General features: G+C 36.1%; 1 protein-coding gene across 8 annotated transcripts in view; it reads left to right on the top strand.

The window, feature by feature from the left end:
* Window positions 1-21,382, top strand: part of LOC310903460 (uncharacterized protein) — a 490,104-nt gene that overhangs the window by 423,962 nt on the left and 44,760 nt on the right. For 4 of the 8 annotated variants that reach the window (XR_014587547.1, XM_083846779.1, XM_083846778.1 and 1 more), the window contains one exon: window positions 11,082-11,221. The exons of 2 other annotated variants lie outside the window; for them this stretch is intronic. The gene's annotated coding sequence lies outside the window, so the exon portion shown is untranslated. Of the gene's footprint in view, window positions 1-10,190; window positions 10,606-11,081; window positions 11,222-21,382 lie in introns of those variants that run through there. 2 more of the 8 variants (XR_014587548.1, XR_014587549.1) reach the window with 2 other exon arrangements.

The following is a 21,382-nucleotide window of genomic DNA, read 5'->3' as shown; positions in this document are numbered from 1 at the left end:
TTAAGGAGATATTACCAGAGTCACAGGAGGTTTCTTGTCAGAAACGCCTGAACCGAGCTCTGCAAAGCGACTTCCCAGCTCTTCAAGTTCTGTGTCTACGACTGACTCCTTGAGGGCACCGCCTTGTCCGCTGCAGGCAGAGGAAGCCGGTCCTCCTGCAGTGTGTGTGTCGGCGAGTGCCAGCCACGAGAGGCCAGGTGCGGCATGATCTGGGAGGGCTAGCCTGAAAGATCCATTCAGCAGGTGCTGCGGGAACAGAACTGGGCCTTCATATTTACTAGGGGTGTTATGACAAGGTGAAACTTAATCTTCCTGTTAGGTGAAATGGCTGCATGGTTTTGGCTGAAGCTTGCTAAAAACAATTTGCCTTTGGGCTGACACAAAGTAGGAAAATATCGCTAGAGAGGGAGAATGTTTCAGAAAGTTATCTGCATGAAAGAAACTGGAAGTTACAATGACATTCCTGACATAACCTTAACAGCTAGTGCTACCTGTAGCTTACTATAATAATGTATCGTATCTGACCCAAATCCAACAACAAATAGTTCAGTTCTCTGTGGCTGTGTACTTTGCTTCTGGCTACAGATAAAATTGAGCATGTTTCATTCAAAGAATACTAGTATCTAGACAGTTATTCATCCGCATGTAGGTACAGAAGGAATAATAAAGGATATTTGCTTCACCATAATGACTTCATTAAGTGAACTGGAACACAAATACCTCAGTATTGTAGAAACTAAGTTTTGTAAGTTGAAGAACAGCAGAGGGGTGACTGTTCCACTTTCATGGAACAAAACTGGTGACTCCTTTGATAAGCATCGTCACAAAACCAAGCTGGGTATAATTAAAATGTGGCTTGACTTTATGTAATTGTGGAGATGGTGTAAAACCTTGGAGCTATTTTGCTCATATCTATCAAAATAAAAGGACTCTTAATTCATAATTTATAAGCATAGCCACTCCAGTGAGTGTGGCTGCAGGCTACTGTGACTACCTTTGCAACCACTGGAGAATGCTAAGTAGAAACAGCAGTATCCCATCTGGCCATAAGTATTTTTCCCTGCCATCATTTTATAATTTTTATTTATTTAATTTATTTTTAAATCTTTGGATTTTTAAGTCCTTTGCCCTTTGCTGCACAGGGTATTAGCTGGCCATCTCCACACAGTTGTACAGATGAAAAGACTGGAAATAACACCTACGTGTCTTCACTGCTCCATGCTGACAGGGCAGAGGCAGCCTGTATCGATCGGCATGTCTAACAGTGGTAATAAGAATGTAAACTCAACCTTGTCCTGCTTTCCATCAAAGCAATGCAAGTCAAGCTTTCCTTTTGCACAGGCCTGCATTCATCTCTCAAGTTGTCAATATGTCCTGATAGAGCTTTTAGGTGCTTATCAATATTTAACTATACTCCTATTGACTCAGCAATTGCACAATAATTGATTTAAGATTGATTATCATCATGTTAACATTTTAATGGTCAAAGACTAATATAACTAACTGAACGTGAAATTATTTTAGGTTTTTATTACCTTTGTGCATGCACGCTACTGTTTCTTTTCATCGGATTTTAATTTTTACTTATGTTGTATTGTTCACTCAAATTAGTTGAAGCTATTGTTTATAGCCTTGTTCTTTGCCAGAATTAAGCTATATATTCATAGCACAAAATGATTTTTATAGCTAAGGCATTCAAATGGATCCCTTCAGAATATCTTGTTACTGGTCAAAACATATGAAAATGGTAGGTACTGGTGAATAACGCAAGAGGCAGTTAGCTAATGGATAAGACAACAAAGTTATTTTGTCAGCTGCGGTGTTGTATGTGTGTGAGGGCTAGGTTTGATGAACGATGCTTTTCATGAATCAGTTATATTGATTTCTTGCATGGAGAGGTCTGAGGTGTAGTCAAGGCTCTGACAGGTTTGAGCTCTGCCAGCTGCAGTGGATATAAATATTATCCAAGAAAAATACCCGATAAATAAAGCCGAGTGTGGAAACATGGAGTCTTTTTCCAGAATGATAGTGGTTAACTCAGTCCTATTGATTTTGTTAACTCTTCAGTGCTCATGGTGTCTGAGGTGGAGTCAGAGGCTGTGGAGTCCCAATCAGTTGTGTGTGAAAGCAGTGGAACAGGAGGGCAGGATGACCTGTGGCCAGCACCAGCTCAGGATTTTACATGTTAGACGGGAGATTAAATCTCAAATAAATGGCTACTTTTTGGAATAAAAAGTAACTAAACAAGTAGAAGTCCAGGTGAACTTTGGGAAGAGGAAGGAATGGATTACAGGCATTTTAAAACTGTCACTGTTCACCATTTCCTACCCAATCTTTCCTGAAATTGTCAGAGATTAATTTAAGAAAATCTAACAATATTTTTTCTTGCTGATTTTTGTTAGGGCAATGAAAATAGTTAATTCAGTATGTAAAGAGAAAAATAGATCAGCAAGGGTTTTACTAAATCATAAGATTGCTTCCTTTCTGTAAAAATATTCCTTGTAGTGTGATTTCAACACCAGAGCTCAAACTAGGAAATTATATTTAACATGCAGTAATAGACAGTGATGTGGTACATCTGGTTTCAGGATTTCTACTACCTTATACAGCGTCTCAGCAACATGACACAAACGTTTGATTTGTTAACTTTTCATCAGTCAGTATAGTACTAGGTCCTTGCCCCTCTCTGCCCATCCTCTGCCCCTTGCAGTTGGTGTAAAATGTGAAGTTGTCATAAAATGCGAAGTTGTCATAAAATGCAAGTTTTGGCTAATTTAATAAGATTAGGATCTGATCCAAGTCATTTTTGGTGATCTTTGTGATCTTGTCTACCTTAATATTAAGTACTAGAGCATCTTAATTTTAGCACCTTAACCTGGGCTAAATGAAGTGTCATTGTTATTAAATAATCTGAGAGGCTGCACAAGTACAGGAGAATTTTTCAGAGAGTCCAGCAGAGTTATTCCTGAAGATCTGATAAACTGTTGTCTACTAAGATTGTTGAATCTCTCCAGAAAATGCCTTATGTGGAGGCTGTTTTGTCAATAAATAATGTAATTAATTAATTAAAAATTACATCAATTTAATCTGCTGTAAGAGCAGAAAATATTTCAAATATACAATTGACTTAAGCATCCAAGTTTTTGCAAATACAGTAATTCAGATCAATTATTTTTCTCCTATGGAAACCCTTCTATGGAAAAAAAAATTAAAAATAGATCCTTCTCCATCAGTATAATCATTATGAAGAAGTTGTTTTTGAAGTGAAGCTCTTTTCTGCCTTGTATCTGTGACATATTAGACATGCATAAAATGTCCAGAAAGCACTTTTGTTCTGATGTTACAGTGTTCAAGTACTTTGCACTGTTTGTACATGACTAAACCAGGTCTGGGGCCCAGGATGGACAATTTGACTCATTCACTGAAACCAAACTAGGACAGTAAGGAAAATCAGTCTGCTAAAATAAATAAATAAATAAAAAAATAAAAAAATCCTGCCATTCAAAGAGTAGAGTTTTCTGTGTTAAGGCTTCCGATACATTTAGTCAGTTTGGATAAGGAATTATACTTTTGGATAGTTATCAGCGTTAAGCTGATAGAGGTTGGACCATTGCTAATTCTTAGTTGGATTTTTCCAGTTTTCAGATGAGGTGTGCAGTAGGCAACAGAACATATCAGTATATCAGCTGAAAAACTTGATTTCTACTCAGTGGGACTACTGATGGTAAAACGAATAAAACATTTAAAAATGACAAACAAGTCTATGTGCATACAGTTCATTTAATTTCAGCATTTCATATTTTATTTAAAACTCTTATCTATAGGTAGAAATTACTGATTTTTATATTACATATTTTATCATAATTAAAGCTCAATAGAAGCCAAAAGGAAAAAAAATTAAAAAACTAAAAAAGTCATACCACTGAGTTGTAACACAATGAGCCTCTTTTTCTAGCTGTCCTATTTGAAACTCTGAGGAGCTGAATTTTTAGAGCCGTTGAGTGTCACGGTTTTATTTGAAGTAGTAGAGGCTGCAGCTGTCTCATATTTCTCAACAATGTCCAAGATAGCTCAAACTGGGTTTCTGAAAACACGTTATCTGTGATAACTTGCCCCTGAGAAAAAATGATGCTTACATGCTGGATCCCTGAGTGTTCTGTGCATCCACAGGCAGTTTTATTTTAACAAGCAGAGCAAGCATTGAAGAAGCCGTTTTGTTTTGGGGTGTTTTTTTTTTTTGGTTGTTTGTTTGTTTATTTCTAATGGAGCTTAGAGTGAAATTTAGATATGGACGTGCTCTCCCTGGTTGCTGGTCAGAGCTAAAACAAAGTATGCTGAGCTACCAGAATTCTCATAGTCTTCAAGGTGTGTCCTGTAGCATTTCCCTCTGACTTCTACAAAACTCAGGCAGGGATGCTGTCCAGCTTCTGGCCCAGCTCCTCTTCTCATGCTCCTGCTTCCCATCATTGTGTGTCCAGTGGAGTTCCAAAAGGACTCGGTGATGATTAACTGCTGCCTGAAATGGTGATAATACTCTTGTTTCTTCAGGGGGATTTTAATGAGGGTTAGTTGGTGAAAGTTCTGATATATGATGTGTCTCTTACTATTGCTGTAATCCTACATGTTATATATATATTTTAAAATGATCAGTGGTCTGTTTCTATTTAGCTTTCTTACAAGATCTTTTAAAATTAGTAGGTAAATTAATAAGACAAATTTAACATTGCAACGAAGTTATCTGTTCAAACTAGCCAGAAGAAACTTGAACCTGCAGCTAAGAGAGCAGCAAAGTAAAGCTGAGTTTCATACATGACACTCTCATTGTTATATGGCTCTGCAGATTCATCAGTATTCAGAAAGCCAGAGAGAGGAGGCAGGAAGGGTAGTATGTAAAAGAACTTTTACAATGACTCTTCTACTCTGGCTTCATCTCTTTAGACCCATATTAAAATAAAATAATAAAATACTATTAAAATAATTTTAAAATAAAATAATTTTTAAAAAAAAACAGATTGCAATTTATTATAAGTCAATATTGCCTGTCTCAAAATGCATACCCACCTCAGTTTCTTTACTTTGGTGTAACAGAAGATCCAGAAACAGCTGTTTTACATGACAAATTAGACTGTTAAAGCCAGTCTTGGAATTAGGATGGAAGGTAGACATGTTAGATCCGCATTTAAGAAAAGAGTGACAAAAGATTAATTGCAGTCTCTTAAAATTCTGAACTCATCCTCACTGGAAATTTTCTACGCATTATGCCAGAGTGGAAAAAGTCCAATGCATTTGTGAAATGAGTCCAGCATGCACTAATCTGTCATACCGACCTCATTCAAACTTGAGGGCCCAAATGTGTTATAAAGCATAATTACTCTAGAGCTAAAATCTTAAGCAAGGCTTTGAGGGACATGTCTGCGAAACAAACTGAAATTGCCAATTGCCACGGTTCATGTACAAACAGAACACAGACAAGTAGAATCCATATAAGCAAGGTCTTCTTAGGTTGCCCCAGGTATCAATACACAAGAAGGATTATTCGAATATCCACATTTTATTATGCTTTTGAGCACTGCTCCTTTTACAATCGATTTAAAGATCTCCAATATAGTGAAGTTTTCAATACATTCTAATTTTTGCATTTTTAGTTCCTTTTGTATTGGCTAGTGGTTTTTGCAGTATATATATATATATTTAAGTTATGCATGCAAGGAGGCAGTATTTGGATAGATAATTATGAATCTTTTTTTTTTTTTCCCCGTTAGGGCTATTAATCTACCTTAAGTTTAATTGCATCACAGAGTATCATATGAATTTTAATAATATGTTGTCAGTCACTGAAGTGTCATGGAAGGGGAGATGGTCTTACTTCATTAGTCTTTTTTCAAGATAGCAGTGTAACTTCTGAGAATGCCATTCAGGGCCATTTAAATCAGTACATCATTTTTTTGTTGAAAGTAATCATAGAAATCTTCTTTCAAAAAGTAACCTGATGAAGACAAGTGGGGTCAAAGCTGACAAGGACAAATGATTCTTCACTACTGCGAAACCTATTTAGAAATGAAATGTTCGGTTTAAACCAGAATTTTTGTTCTGAGCTTTGGGATATTTGTATTTGTAAGTGAGCAGAGGTTAAGGGCAAACCAAATCTCTTCTGCCCTTCTCGTCTGACTGCACCACATTAAAAAAAAAAAAAAAAAAAAAAAAAAGGCAACCAGCAACAGAAAATCCCTGGCACTAACACTTCATTACTTTTCTATAACATCCATAGCTTAATTTATCCTGAAATGATTATAGCTTGATGATCAGCTAATTAGGAACACTCATCATAATTTTCATTGGCTGTTTGCAAAATATTACGTCTGGGTAATTTAATGCAAGTTACTTCATGAATGCCTGCTTAAAATAACACACACACAAACAATATAAGCACAAGAGACATCTCATTTCATGACAGCATTAGTAGCAACATTTTGTAACAGTCCGTGAAACTGCTTATAGAAACAAACTAAAATCACAGAAAGTGTATAATGGGGAGTCCCAATCTGCAAAAACGTGTTATCTTTGTTTCTGTATAAATTGTTCTCCCTCTCAATAGCTTTTTGCTCCACATTTTTCCCTGTTGGAACGGATGACAGTTGAAATATTTCCTTTTATTTTGTATGCATAAAATTACACAATTAGTCATTTTTACAAACTTAGTTTATGGTTTGTGTCCTCCATATGTGACTCCTGACCAAAAAGGACTTACATGCACTTAAGAAATGAATGCAAAGTATTAGGTATCCTGAAATCATTATAATGGCTTTGCTATTAGTTTCAGTGAAGATCCTGTCCAGTCATTATGGCATTCTTTTTAGCCATAAAATGGTGAAAAAATATATGGCCTTTTGCTACTGCTCAGGGAGTGACTCATGTCTGTGTTCGGTATTTATTTTTTACAGCTTGCCACATTCATTAGGGCACAACATTTGTTTCCTTCCTTTCCTTCCAACTCAGTTCTGAAATGGATTTTCTTTCTCCTGCTCCATCTTCTCTGATGTCCTGAACCCCTTTTCGTATTCATAATTGACAGTGTTTCTGTTCTAGAAGAGGAAACAAACAAACAAAGTCAGTAATTTTGCTTCAATATTAAAGACAGTCATTGCTCGTATTCCCCTTCCATCAGTTCCTGCAAACACCTGCGTTCCCATTGCAATGCTATGGATGCCCAACGAGTGGCCTCTGGATGTAAAGCTCCTCATTACACTGATGATAACTGGACACGGACAGAAAAACAAAGGAGGGGAGAATGGAATAAAGAAGTAAGGGGAGGCTGAGGGAAGGAAGAGGAAGGGGGGATGAAAGAGGAGAGAGAAACATTAGTGGGCAGAATCTGATAAAGAAGAGAGGATCAAGATGGTGAGAGAAATTGCAAGGAGATGAGAGAACTGAAGAGAAAAGAAAAGCAGAAGGACAAGAAAAATGGCTCATCTGTAAAACAAAAAGCATGGAAACATTGTAAAGGGCTGGTATTAATCTTCTAAGACACCATAATGTTAACCAAGAGTTAACAGGAGAATTATACAACTGGATGTAGGTTGAAGACAAAGCTTACATTTCCTGCCAGGACTTTTATTTGAGCACCAGGCAGGTGAATTTTGTACATTTACTAAAATAATCCCCCAAATTGTTTTTAAAATTGCTCATTTTGGGTATCCTGCCTCAACAGCTTAACTACTTCTGTTAGCAACAGTTGTTCTACTATTGCTTTAGAAAGTGGTGTTGTTGGACCTTAGTTTTCTTTCCTGTATTACGCTCATGTAAACTTGGAACAATATCATTGAACTCATTGCAGTTCCACATGTGTGAAATTTGTTTAAGTGACCCTATTTATGGCTGTGGGAAATGTTTTGTGCTATGTCAATAGCTCAGGTCATTATTATAAATAGAGCAACTTTGCAGCGAGTAGCAAAATTCAGAAGGTACTAAATTTTCTGATTAAGGAGGTACCCTCACTTATAATTTGACATGTTAATTAAAGGGAATGGAAGATAATGTTAGACTCTTAAATCCTTTCTAAAGACAACAGAGTTAAAATAAGGAAAAAATGTAAAATACCTTAAGGAAAGCAGAAGGTAAAATCTGTTGTGTTGGATAAGGCAATCTGAAATGTGACGTATTTGCAACCCTGAAGCTGTACTAAGAGGATATAATAAGGCAAAAGGAATACTTTCTATGCTTTTGTTCTGTGGAGTATTTTCAGTTTATATGGCAGACATTGTCATTTCAGGATTCATTAAAAAGGGGTTCAGTGGAAAAACAAGTGAGGTTCACCATAAAGTATTATAGTTATTGCAGTTACTGTTATGTTTTCTGTTTACAGTGAAAAGGATTATATACTTGTAAAGAACATGCTTTTTCATGTGTCTTAATTATGTAGAATAATTATAGCAATTAGAAAATATTAGAAAGAGGATGAATAATAATTCTTTTTTCTAAGATTTTACAAAATCAAAATATGCATTCTATTAACAAGCCAAAAATCTTACATAAATTTAAGCTGAACTGCAGTTATTTTATACAGTCATTGCCACATGGTCCACACTGAAAATATAAGAAACAAGTTTAATTGTTTTTTAATTTAAAAAAATAAAAAATAAAAGCATGTTGAGACACAACTTTAAAATAAGTAACATTGGCTTTTATTTGCAGTATTTATACAAATATGCCTGCAAATAAAAGACAATTTCTTTGCAACAGGGACTTTCTTTTTGTGCTATAGAGCCCCTAAGCATGCTGGATACACTAAGATATTAAACACAATAAAATCAGAACATTTGCTGCATGTAAAGCAATGTGATTCGATATAAGGGCGTGCTGAATATGCATCTTTTCCACACTCAGTTTATTGTTATGTAAACTTGGTTTGTATATATCAAATTTATTTCATGAATAAAAAATATTCATGAAATTTTGGGTTTGAAAAAAAAAGACAATTTGCTCTTTAGTCACTCCAGGAGACAAGGAAGAGAATGTATGGAAAACTGAGCTGGTAAACACAGATTTAAAGGATTTGTGAAAGTTCTAACTGGCAACATATTTTGGTCCTTGATGTTTTGTGGCTCTGTCAACCTCATTTATAACTTTGGCTATCTCATCTATTTCAAAATAGCTGGCTAAACCATAAAAATAATAGTAAATATACCCTCAAAAGATTATGTTAATCATAGATCTGGACCAAACCTTAACATGAGGCTGGGAAAGTTTGTTAGGAGTAGATTATCTCACGGTTCTCCGTCTCACAGCAGCCATGGGATATGCTGCTGGGAAGAATATTCCACAGAGTACGCTGCCCTGGAGAGGCCCTAACCACACCAGGCAAGAGATGTGCTGATTTACTGCTCTCTTCTGGCTACCCTGTAGGAATGGGCGAAGATTTGTTTTGTATGAATGTCTGACACTATAGTGTAGAAAACAGACACTGTTCTCCTTCAAAGCCAGTAACAAAAAATTTTGCAAGCAAATTTGAAAGGCTTATTCTGTTATTACTGTTCACTGACCCTTCTGTGCAAAGGCCTCCATACTTGTACTCCATTCTGGCATTGTCTGAATGCTTCCTGGTGAAGTGAGACAGGTTCAAGGGAACTAAAAGTAATGTACTGTTTCCTATAGCTGAACAGCATTTTTATTGCATGAGAAAATATTGGCCAGCATATTTCAAAATGGCCATATGGTTCTTCACATTTAAATAGAAAAAGAAAAAAAAATGATGGAAAATATTTTTCTTCGACCAATATAAACTTAGTCTTGGAAAAGACACAAAGACACTTGATTCAAAACCTCAAAAATTATTTAATGTCTGAGTGTTTATCTGTTATAATCACTCAGACTACCTTCCTAAAATTATGCTTTATTGTTGATGCTTTAATGTTTATACAGGAGCTGACTCCACAAGCTAATAGAACTCAGTGTCCAGATATTATTCCAATGTTCACATTACTTTACTATTTATAATAAATAGGTCTTTTCCTGATGCAGTGTTTATTCCCTTCAAGTATTTGTAGGGTGTTTTCATGGTCCCACTTAGTTTCTGCTTAGTTAATTTCCTGTGAATACGTATTATTCTTCTAAATATTCTTCCTCAAAAGTCAAGCACACTGGTTCCCTTTTCTGCTGTGTTTGGCAGTGTCTTCTGGTGCCTGGCAGTGAGTGGAATATTCTCAGTATAACTGTAAGAATAATATAAATATATTAAAAGCATTACGATGTTATTAAAAATACATCAAAAGACAATGAGAGATGAAAGACAACCTTTGGGCTAGTTCCACCAAAGTTTTAAGCCGCTTGTTGTAGTGCCTAGTGTTTGGGTGACTTGTAACTTGGCCAGGCTCCGAGGCAGAGAGAGGTACCCCTTGCACGGGCAGGCAGCTCAGGGAGGGATGCCTCCAGCCAGCACTCCAACGAGGGAGTAGTCAGTGTATGAAAGTAGGGAGGACTAAAGAAGCTGGCATGATGTTGTTTCTGCTCAAAAAAGAGAAATAGTGCCTCAAGCCTGCAATTGACAATTATGAAGCTTTTTGTGGAACTGGTGAACAAATTAAGTTGTGATGTTCGTGGACAAGGCAGGTAACAATTGTTCTGCTCTTTTAGTCATTAATCCTAGCGGTCAGAGCACGCAGTGGTCCTCCCTGCAAATCAGTGGGCTTTGTGTTTCCCACCTGACCACACAGGTATAGGCAGAAGCTCTGTTTCTAAAACCTAACAGAATCTAACACGTGGATTCAAGTGCAACTGAAGCTTGAGTATAGAAATCTTATAAGAGTAGACTTTTTACTTGTCTGGACTTAAAAATAGATGTTCTTTAATTACTTTTACTTGCTTTTCTTTATTTTAAGTTTCCAACAAATGGTGAATTGTAGATATGATAATATTATTCTCCTTAGAAAATGATTGTTATAATCATAGAAATAGGGATATGGCTATTCTTATGAAACTGTCTCCTTAGGATAGAGGGGGAAAAAAAGATGGGCTGACTCAGAACTTGTCATCAGTTTTAGTGTGTTCCATTTTTATCTCAAACAGGAACTCTTGTTAAATTGTAGGGTCAAATAACCGGAAAACTGTGACTGCAATTTGAAACACAAAAGGAGAAGCTGGAAGTCTGAAAAGAGAAAGAAAAAGACAGAGAGGTCTTAAATTGAGGGAAAAAAAATGCTAAAAATTCACAGACATCATTCAAACAGTGAGTCAAAAAATATCTTATTCAAGTGTGCATGTGTGTATCTGTGTGTCTGTGTTTGTTGTTTATACAATGTGTTATTACTACTAAACTGTTGTTATAATGGCTGAGTTAATAAGTGGAAGGTTAATGTTACATATATTGAACATGGTGTACAAACATGCCTGCCTATCTGAGACACAAAGTACAAGCTGTTCAGAATAGTAAATGTCTTTTGTACACGTCCTTTATTCACGATCTGACTGGAGGCTCCTTGCATTGGGCTTAGTTAAGTCAAAGAAACAGAAAATAAGATGCAACAAAAAAGTTAGTTAAGCAATCAGAACAAAACAAAAGTAAACTAACAGAGTTACACTGAGCATCTTGTCAGAAGCTATTGTGGGATAATACCATGCAATGCAGCTCTGACAGTAAACACTGGTTTGCCTGTTGGGCTGTCCCCGAGCCTGTCCGCATGGGGTGTCCAGGTGCCCACTGGCAGCCACGGAATCTCTCACTCCAGCTGCATCATGATGCCTGGCTCCAAAATATTTTTTTCCAGAAATTTGCTTTTGTGCAAAGATGACAGAAATATTCAGATATGGAGTTGTACTTGGAGAATTGCTTGCTCACGGTTAGGTGTTTCTAAAATGATTTTCTTAATGCAAATCTAGGACATAGCTTTTAAAAAAGAAGCAAAGAGTTTGTAACTTTATTTAAAATATTTTTAAATTGCTTTCTGTAGCTGCCTTCATTTTAGTTTTGATTCATTCACTAAATGCTATGATATATTTCAATGTAATTTTTTTCAGATACAATATTTTTAACACACAAAAAATTCCATTTTTGTGGTCAGGGCAGAATGCACATGAGTAAGAATGCCAATTTCCTTCATGTTTGATCTTTGCTTCCTTGATCATTTCTGTAATCTCTATCAATTTACCTCTCTGTGCCTCCACTTGTAGTATTGACCTTGATGTTTTGTAATAGATGTCTCATATGGCCTTTGCTCTTTCCTGTTCTCTCCCTTAATTTCCATGGTTATCCACATTGGTGGTTTTCTTCTTTTATAGCCTATTTATTTCCCAGTGATATGTTCTTTCCTTGGACTCCCATCTAATTAGAGTTGCACTGTCAACTTGAAAATCACATTTCCATCTGAAAATGTTGTGTCTTCTCTTGTTACAAGAAGCTCTTGAGATGACTCTAGCTAAAAGGGAGAGCAGATTTTTATTTTTTTTTCTCATTCTGCTTAACTTGTGTAACATCCCAGCATTATCTGTGTGTCTGGTATTTCTGTCACCTACGAAGGTCCTGCCACTATCTGTTTGGGAAGGAGGAGAGGAATGTCCTCCCTTCATTTCCCCTGTGGCCTTTGAGGAACACGTGATTCAGGGGCTAGTCAGGACTGAATGAAAGAAGCTGTATTACAAGGCTACATTAAAGGGAAATTTAATTCAAGACCTCTTGCTGCCCCAGTTGTTAGGACCAGGACGTGTGTGGGCAATTTTGAGAAGTTTCTATTAAAGCTGTCGTGGCTTCTGAAAATGTATCCACCTTTGTTCTTTATTTTTTCCTGCTCTGCAATTCAGTACTAATCACAGAACAAATGCAACCCTTTCAAATAAAACAGGTGTTTAATACAGAAAAGTTCTTTTTGATTCTGAGTATCCTCCAGTAAAAGAGAAATTACTCCTGATACACTGAAGCTGTGTATTGTGGAATAGTGCTTGTTTGTTGGTTTGTGTTTAAATTCAGATTTTGAAACCTTATCCAAGACAATTTTATATTAGTATAGTCATCTTTTATTGAGTTCAGTGGATAACATTGTGTGAGATACTTCAAACCTATTTGAAAAAAGACACTGAAAACTGTAGCAATAGTACTGTCTCTCTCTTATTATGAATATGGAGATATTTATGTGTGACTACAAGACAGAGAGAGAAAATACAGAACAGATCTAGGAAATGTGGAGGTGATTTATATTTGGTAGTAAGTTATGGCACTTATAAATTAGGAGGCTGGAAAGATGGATCACAGTAACACCACAGTTAATAAAAGCATATAAGTGATCTACCCAAGTTCACAATGCTGTCTCTTTTCTCTCTTTTCTCTTTTCCCTTTTCCCTTTTCTCTTTTCTCTTCTTTTTTTTTTTTTTTTTCCAAGTAATTTTTTACAGTATTGCTGGTGGTGAATACAGATTTAATTGTTGTAACACTTAACATCACTTTGCAAGGTAAGACAGGGAAGAAGTACAGATTTAGGGGGTCATCTGTGCGTGAAAGGAAGAATAAATCTTCCTTAATGAACTTCTAGGTTTTCTTTAGATTATTTTTTTAACCATTTGTGACTGTCTTGCCAAGAGGCTCAGACATGCCTTTTCTCTTTTTTTTTTTACTTAAATCTAGTGAATTTTTTGAATTTTACATAATGGGGCAAAGGGGTTTCTGAAATCCTAGTACACTAGAAAACCTGTAGTGCACAGACATCTTATACACTGGGTTATGGCACAAAAGGGGAAATTCTCCACACTAGTATTATGAATTAAATTGCCTACATTTTCAGTTGTTATTTAGTCGAGTTAGGCCACGTTTATTAATATTTTCTGATTAACTGCAGCTACGGTTTTTGGCAAAAGACCCTTTACCAAAGTAACTTGCAAGCTTGCCCCCAGTATATATAGATTGTTCTGTGCCTTATGGTGAAAGAATAAATGCTGTCTGGCCACATGTCAGTGCTTTCTAGGTGTATTAAACTCTGTATTGAAAAATATGATAACAAATGGACATAAATTTACTAAGATCTGGAAAGCAATGTCTTCCTCAGCGTGGGGGTGAATTCCTTATTAAAGGTACTTCGTCAGGGTTAGATGTATGTTTACCAGAGAGGGTTATCAGTGCTTCTCCTCATGCGTTGTCACAGCCCTTGGGCATTAGGTCAGGCTTGTATTGCCTAGCATTATTTTGGTTCCTATTCTGGAAGAACTGTGTCATTATATTTTTATTTAAAAAAAAAAAAATCTTTCATTTTTCGTTTAAACACATTAAACCTGAAATCTAGCGTCCAGATCAAAATAATAATTTGGTAAAATTTTTATCCTGCATCCAACTCTTTTTGGAGTTGGGAACCACCTGTAGTTCCCTTTTGCTTAGAGTTCTAGTTTCAGTTCTGCTGTTGAGGAATCTGTGTTAATGCAATGAGCAAGAGCCTCTCAGCATTTCTGCTTCTGCAGTTAGCACTTCTGTAGCATCACCTGTGACAATATGCTGCTGCTGCCCTGAAGGGATGCCAGTTTCAGGTGAGTAACTTTCTTACACACACAAAAAAAAAAATAGTCTTTCAGTGAAGAATATGTGATCATTTCCATTGAGGAATACTAACTATAGTTTTATTTTGCAAATTCAGTAATATGTATTACCAGACATACTGCTTAGGGCATAGAGTAATCCCTCTAATATCTTCCACAACGTACCATATCTAGTAATAAATGTTTATGAGACAACACTAATTGAGCACAAGTTTCACTGCAATGAAGGGGGTTATGGACGCTATGTAGAAGAGAAAAGATTTTATTTTTTTCACCCTTAAGATGAATGGAAAGACTGGGTACCCTTAAGACTAGGAAACGGAGACATTTTATAGTACTTTATAGAAGAATTTATACAAACATCATATTTTAATACATTAATTTTTTCCACATAAATATTTCAACTGTTCCTCTCTGAATAAAGTTGAACAAAAGATATTCAGTTAGCTTAGATTAGCTATTGGGAAAAATAGACTTGGATTTTTAACTCCTAGAAATTGCAATGGTAGCCGAAGAGCTTATGTAAAATGTCAAAATTAGGAAATACATCTTTCTACATTCTAAAAGTTCCTAAAATTTTGTTCTAGAGATCAAAATAAAAGAATTTTATTCCTGACAAATTTTCAGTGAGAGCACACTGTTGTTCTCCACAATCCTGATGGTACTTGACTTTCTGCAACTTCTTGGAAAGGATTTAAAAAAGCAAATATTTTGCTACCTGTCTGAAAATGTCTCTGGGACAGATCTTTGGTATAACTCCAGAACCACTACTTCCTGCTGCTAATGGGAAATGATATTTTGAGGATGTTAAGGATACCTATTATTTAAGATTCCAATGAAACACCATTGAACACTGGTGTTAAAATCTGATTTTCTTTGGATCACTGATAAGATGTATGTACAAGAATTCAGGCATGTGATAGCTATGAAATAAAACAACTGGGTATATAATGAAAAAGTTATTTGTGCCTTTAATGGAAAGACTGTCTGAACAAACAGCATACCATTTTCTTAATGAAGCTCACAATCAAAGTGTCTTAGTGGATATTCACCTGCTTTTAGATGTCCAGGGAGCAGCAAAAATCACTTGTTCCATCTTCAGTTGCGAAAGAGCTCATGCCCTTTCTGTCTGAGTCCTTCACAATAGTTATCCATGGCTTGTTGTTTCCAAGTTAAATTGCACTGAGCATCTTTTAAAGTTCATTTTCACTTTTCAGTTCAGCAGCATTGTAGGCACAGAGCATATTATCATGTGTTAGATTTTATGTAGCTTACATTTTCAATGTAGGTTCCTTGTTCCAGTCTCTTCTTGGACCTTTCAGATCTGCCTCTCTTGTCATGCTCTGCCCTTTTAAGTGAGGCATTTGAGATAACCCTCATTATGTATTTTGGCAGTTGGAAGCAAGACAGTTTCAATGGCAGGGTATAATTCTGTATTTTCTTCCAGTTTTGATCGATGAAGATTATTGTCCTGCAGAACACATAACTCAGCCTATTAAAAGTATTTTGGAGTTACTTTCAGGGTGCACTTGAAGAGAAAGTGAGGGATGAAGGCAGTACTGTGATTTTGTCCTTCAGACCAATTAAGTGAAATTTAAATCAGTGGAAATCACTAGCATTTAGTTTCTCCCTACCAGGGGAACTTCAGAATTAAGAAGACTTGCATAAGGGTCAATTTTGTCCGTATGAGTATAAAGCAACTTCGGTGAACTCATTGATTCTTCTTACTGAAGAAGAAGAAAAAAAAAAAAAAAGGTCATTTTCTGACTATGCATCTTAGCATTTTTAATATGAACCACCAGGCATGTATTCAGTGGAAAACAGATGCATATGCACATACTCAGTGGCATGCATTCAGTCTTTCCATTTCTCACACTAACGTAGGAAGAAATAATGTGCTAGCTATTTCTAGAATGCCTGTTACCTTAATGCATGAGTTATAACAAAGTAGAGTCTTCTTTCTCTTCCATTTTGCAAGAAAATTAGTTTTGACTATTGCATTATATGAATCTGCATGATGAAAAATTAGGTTAAAAAGACTTCACAGCTTTTCCACCCCAAGTTATGACAGGAACAATTCCTTGTAAATCTCATTATGATAATCAAATCCTATTACCTTGTGCTGGGGAAAAAAAAAAAAAAAAAAAAAAGAAGCATTTACATGCAAGTCAACTTTAGTGATTGGCATCTTTATGATACCTAGGTGCTCTTCATGCTTCTTTTATGAGAATTGAATTAGGTGACCTGGAAGTTCAGAGTAAATGTTTAAGCTTTACTAGTCCTTGAAAAGTGGAAAGATGGAGAAGATGTTGCTATACTTGTTAGTGAAACTACTCAGAAATTGAATTACAGATGCTTTCAGGGTCACACCCCATCTTTATGTAATTTGCAGAAGCAAGTTATCTCACTGACCCTCAAGCCTTCTATACAACTACTTCCTTGCTTAATAAAAACAACTAGATCATCTACTTTGACAAGCCAAAACTGGGAGTCAATTTTTAAAGCCCAAATCCAACAAGCTATTAAATATCACTTGCTCAGTATTGCACTCTCTCACCTCCTTCTGCAGCTGAAGGCAGTCAGTACCACATTGGATGATGGTCTGTAGCTTGTATGCAATGTGTGCAGTGACTTCATGTTTTTGTTCTATTTTAAAGTCGTTAACTGTCTCTGAAATCTTCAAAATGCAAAAATCACTTTTAAAGGCTTTATTTATTTCCCAGTTTCTTTGTTACCCTTTCCTTACTCCCTGGCTTTGAAGAGGTTTTAGCTAACATTCTGGAAGAGATAGATAACATGGATGCTACAGCCTGCATTTGAACTCTGTTACTAGGCTGTAAATGTTGTCTATGCTACAGGTTCATACTGATCAGCTGTGCTACCAATGCACATAGTGGATGTAAAGTGTGCTGAGAAAAGCATTTTCCTGTTGATGTAGATACACTATTTCCTTGAAAGGCATGAAGTAAATAGGTAAAAACATTGTTTTTCAGGATATTTCCTTACCAACACACAGAAACTTACAAGTGGTCTTCTGTCTGTTTAGCTGTAGCTTTACAGAGTTGTGCTCATTGGTTTGTTACTTCATTCAACAAATTGTTTAAGCAAACTGTTTAGCTGAACTTCTAGGTATTTAATGTTACTGAAAGTGTTGTTAAGAAAATGGGAAACATGAAGGGCAATATTAATAAGGTGTGCAGAGAAAATGTCAAAACAAGTATTACACTGGTTACAATAAGGCTTTTAATAGAAGAATCCCTTAATAACTTAACTTTAGAATAGTTATATATCAGAAAGTTAAATAGTGTTAGTGATGTCTGGGTTACCTGGGTCCTTCATTTCCAACACTTGCAAGATAGAAGTAATCTATCTTGTTGTTCAGGGAGGTGGTGGAGTCACTGTCTCCGGGGAAGGAAAGATTGGACATGGTGCTTAGGGACATGGTTTAGTGGGTGGTGGTGGTGGTAGGGGGATGTTTGGACCATGTCTTGGAGGTCTTTTCCAACCGTTATGATTCTATGATAATCTTTTAATCTTCTGCGTGAGTCTGAAGACTCTCATTTTAATGCTGTACTACATTTTCACCTACATTTTCTTAATTTTCTGAATCTCCTCGCTAATCTATTCTGTGTTTCTTAGGTGGCAAAGATGTCTCTTCAACCTTATGTACAGCAAATGCTTTGATAAAGCATTTTTTTTTGTATATAAAGAACACGATTTCCCAGGCTATGCAACTTTAATTGCGAATAACTACTGTAGCAGTAAAATTGCTAAATCGGTGGAAAGCTTAAACTAGATAATATCTCTTATCACTATGTAATGTTAGGAGGAAAAAGGTAGCAGAAATAAGTAAGACGACTTAGTACAAATTGTAAAAAATAGGATTCTTTGCTTAAATTTAAGTTTCAAAAACAAAGTGTTCTATACAGATCTATTCTTTACAAAATGTTCATAGAAACACATCAAGTGGACATTTTTGAAATAAAAGGCAAATAAGATCAAACTTTTCTCTGATTTTTTTTTTTGTGGATGCTTCTGTACAACTTTTTATTTGCAGATAATTGAAAAATCACACTTGGTATGTGGGATTGAAATATTGTCTCATTATCTTCAGTGCTGAAGTTCAGCATAGCAATTTTGTGCCTTTGGTGTGGTTCTGACTGTAATATGTTCCTATCAGTCTCTTGATCCTCTCCCGTTTTCTAAAATACTAGTTATTCTGAAATTTACAAACTTGTGTTTGTAGGATTTTTTCAGCTACATATATTTTTAGAAGGTAGTTTACATCTTCACGATACTTATCTAGAAAATTTCTGTCATCATTGAAAATGCAGGGGAAATGACAAACTGTCTTGTAGGTGAGGAGCAAACTGCATGGACCTTTCGAGATCAATGTCATGGTTTCAGCTGGGATATAATTAATTTCCTTCATAGAGGCTGGTATGTGCTGTATTTTGGATTTAGGAGAAAAATAATGCTGATAGCACAGTGACGTTTTAGTTGTTGCAGAGTAGTGCTTACAGAGTTATAATAATATAGATGGTGAGATATGATAATATATATACGTTATATGATATAATAATAATAACAAATAATAATATTCTATCTTTTTCTCTGTCCTATTAAACTGTCATCATCTCAACTCACAAGTTCTACCTTTTTTTTTTTCCCGATTCTCTCCCCCCATCGCACTTGAGGGGGAGGCATGAGCAAACAGCTGTGTGGTGCTTAGCTGCCTGTCGGGTTAAAGCACAGTGCTCTGACTGCAATTTCTAGTGCCATCACCAGTGTCTCGTGTCATTCTGAACATAGGCCTAGACTTCTATTTAGGCGATGATATATATGAATAACTCCGGGGGATCTGGGTCTCAGAACCTACATTCCTCGTTTCCCTTATCTCTAAATGGGTGGTGTTGCTCATCGGGGTCTTTTTTCAGTAAGTACAAGTCTCCATCATGGAGGGAAAAAACAGTTGCAAATTGATTTACTTGTATCATATAGGGGCATAGGAGACAGGATCTTCCTCCCTTCTCAAACTCTATGATGAAGTGTGAGTTTAACTGCTTTGAAACTCAGGGACTGTTTTTCATAGCAATTGCAAAGGCTTATACTGATGCAAATCCATTTGGCCGGATTCCATTCATATATTGACCTGAATGAAAGTATGCTGCAGTGAAGTAACTTACCTCAGGATACAGAATTAGAGTTAGATCATAGTCAGGTCCCTGGTCTGCTATTACTGCTCTTTTTTCTCTCTCTCTTTTGATTTGAAAAAGAGAGGAAATTGGCCTGCTTTCCCACTGTGTTGCATCTTACACAGTGAAGTGGACCTGTGCAAAAGTAATGCACAAACTTCCAACAAATGATCATTCTTTACTTGGAAAATGTATTCTTGTGGGCATCTCAAGACTTACACTTAACTGGCAAAGTAATATTTTCTTCTCGTTGGCAGTAGAAACTCTGTGGTGCAGCCCTTTAGCCTAGAATTAAAATCTCCTGTACAGGAAGGAAATGAGACAAGATTTTCTTCCCTCAGTTTCACCTGATGAAGCCTCAGTACACCAGAGCACATCAGGACTGTTGGCACACTCTCAGGGTCCCCAAGGTCTTTTTATATTACTTCCCACAAAGACTCAGGTCCATCCAGAGTGGTGCTGCATTTCATCCTAGGTGATGCAGTGTTTTGCCTTCTTTGCTCTGTGGCTAATTTTATAGCAAGGATTATAAAAAAAATATGTTTTTGTTTGTTTGTTTGTTTGTTTTGAGGTAGCCATATTGCCTATGGCTACCTCAAATATTATTTGCTTTATTCATGAGACTTTGTGCCCTAAGTAGGATCCTAAACCAGAAATAAAATGGTGGAATATCAGGTAGGAAAATGGAGTTATTCCTGTATTATTCTGAAGGAATAACAAAATAGAGAAAAAAAAAAAACAAAACTCAAGCCAGTGTTTTTCATTTGAAGCTAGTTGTGTATGGTATCTTTTAAACAAAATGTATATTTCTGTTCAGCAGGGTTGCCAGGTCGAATTATTTCTGTTTGCATACTTAACCATAGCAGTTCTGCTCAACTCTTATCCATACGTTGTCCGTTAGAGAAGCAAATGTATCTGGAGGCAGTCTTTTTTAACAACAAAAATCTCCTTGATCTGTCATTGCAGGTGGGGCTGAAGAAAAGTTCAGCTTTTTAAGTGTAGTGAGAAAGCCTTTATGTTCTTCACAAGATTTAGACAGTGCTTGCACAATTCCTTTGCGTGTTTTGAAAAGGTATTAAACAAGAAGTAAATGAAGAACTTTAATGCTAACCATCAGATCATTTTTCACAAGACAAAAAAAAAAAAAAAGCAGGTAAAATTAATATGATGTTTTCTTTGTTGGTGCGACTTCATTAAAAATATTGATATAATATAGATCATACTTTTTCACCGAAAGATTGTGAAAGATGGAAGTATGTGTGAGATAGCTCTCTATTAATAGACAATTTAAGCTGACTCCAGGAAACACTCAGATTCTGAATTCTATTGATATCTGCTTTTGCTGTCAGTTTCGCAGGCATTTTTGTTGCTACCAATGGCCATTTAAGTGGAGAAATGCAACTCCCAGCATGAAAGGATTATTTTGCTAATCTCCCTTAAAGCTTCCCCCCAGGTATTCTATCAATATGAGGTTGTTGGTAGGAGACAACTTAAACTTAATATAAATCCTGTTTTTTTTGGAGCTGTGATTTGAAGTTGCGTGGCATTCCAGTCATATAGAAGGGTATTTACTAGAACTGTGTGTATTCATTCTTTCATTCTGCTGTCCCCTAAATCTAAGACCCAGTAGGAATAATTTTTCCTGTAGCTGCCCTGGCAAATATGCCTTTTATTACAGGAGA

The sequence above is a fragment of the Anser anser genome, assembly GCF_964211835.1.
Source record: "Anser anser genome assembly, chromosome: 8".
Classification (NCBI taxonomy): Eukaryota; Metazoa; Chordata; class Aves; order Anseriformes; family Anatidae; genus Anser; species Anser anser.
This window is presented reverse-complemented; position numbering and strand designations above follow the sequence as displayed.